Raw genomic sequence first — 1632 nt, 5'->3', positions numbered from 1 at the left:
CATGGGCTTTTCCCCAGACCACAGAACCTGGGGCTGGGGTCCAGGAAACCTTAATGTTGAAAACTCTTCCCGGTCATTCCTGGACATATTAAAGTCTGAAAATCACTTGCTTTCCACGTCCTTAGAAAGAGACCCCAGAGTTTCTGAGTCAGCAGGCTGAGCTGGCTCTCCCAGATTCCCGGAGTCGTACAGCTCTTCCTACTCAGCAAATGCCAAACCTATGTACATGGGAAGGGGATTTGTTTATTCTCATAAGCTCTCAAGATGTTTGTAGCATCCTGCAAACTGCCACCAGATGGGGATGTTTTCCTACACAAGGAAGGTTCCAGGGGCTCAAAAAGATAGTAGGACATATTTACAACTAACACGAGGAGGAGAGAGGTGTTTGGATGGCCAGTTCTCTGTGAGTCTTTGAAGGCCATCCAGCGACAAAGCTGTCTTCTTGTCACCCGGGGGATTGGGCTCTGAAGAGTTTGTCATTCTTTCTACAAATACAGAAGGGGCGCCCACCCTGCACCAGCCCAGGTCAGATACTGGGCACAGCTGTGCTCAAGCTAGATCAGGCCCCTGCCCGCTTGGCGCTCCCAGCCCCGTGTAAGTCAGTTACTTAGAATAAGGACACCTACGTTCTGTCGGTCTCCAGAGAAAAGGATATTGTACAGCCAAAAACCTGGCAAGGAGGGAGAGGAGAGAAGTCACAGAACCCTCGTTGGGATATCATCTGTCCAGGGAAGTTGAGCTGCGCCCCCTAGAGACACCTCTGAGACAGGTGGAGGTGGATTGGTGGTGGTGGAGTGGGCATAGGTTGAAGCGAGTTGCCTGATTCCAGGCAGTGGGGTGGGAGGGGAGCACAGGGCTAGGGTGCCCCCTGGCTTTGACCACAGCAGGTCCCGTTGATCTGTTTTCTTATGAAGTAAATGTTATGCTCACAACCAAAAAACAAATTTTAAGGAGAAGTTCTTTTAAAGCGGGGTGGGGCGGGAAAGAGGGAAGGAATAAGAGAGAAGAAAAAAGCTTAAAACCCTGATGCCAGCCAGCTCTTCTGGCAGCATAAACCCTTTTCTCTGGCCCCTGGGATACAGGGCGGTTCCCTTTGGTGGGAACCTGTGTGCCTGTGCCCCAGGCAGCCCAGCAAGCTGAGAATGACTCCATGAGCGCAGTGTGGAAGAGTTGCCACTGTGTTTCCAGCGGGCCTCGAGGAGTTCCCACCATCAGTTCCTCGAGGTTTGGAGCCTGTCTAGCTCATCTTTGTATTCTCAGCACCTGCCATGGAGTAGATGTTGGATAAACAGGACTGACCTGAGACCTGTAATTGAATGGCATTCATTCGACTGTTCTCTACTGGAGCTGCATACCCCAGTCACTGTGCTAAGTGCTTGGAGACACAGACGCTGATGTGGTTTCTGTCCCCAGAAGGCTCTCAGTTTGGAAAATAAGGGAGACAGACACAAGAACAAAGCCATGCAGGAAGCTGTGAGATAAAATAAGTGTGTGAGGTCATTATTATTATTATTTTATTATTATTTTGAGACCGCGTCTCACTCTGTCGCCCAGGCTGGAGTGCAACAGCACGATCTCGGCTCCCTGCAACCTCCCAGGTTCAAGTGATTCTCCTGCCTCAGCCTCCCAAGT

At 50.7% G+C, this 1632-nt stretch overlaps 1 protein-coding gene across 5 annotated transcripts in view; it reads left to right on the top strand.

Annotated features, from left to right (window-relative positions):
* GAS7 (growth arrest-specific 7) overlaps nt 1-1632 on the top strand; it is a 234910-nt gene that overhangs the window by 216043 nt on the left and 17235 nt on the right. The window lies entirely within an intron of this gene.

This window comes from Mandrillus leucophaeus, unplaced genomic scaffold (assembly GCF_000951045.1).
Source record: "Mandrillus leucophaeus isolate KB7577 unplaced genomic scaffold, Mleu.le_1.0 Scaffold135, whole genome shotgun sequence".
Classification (NCBI taxonomy): domain Eukaryota; kingdom Metazoa; phylum Chordata; class Mammalia; order Primates; family Cercopithecidae; genus Mandrillus; species Mandrillus leucophaeus.
This window is presented reverse-complemented; position numbering and strand designations above follow the sequence as displayed.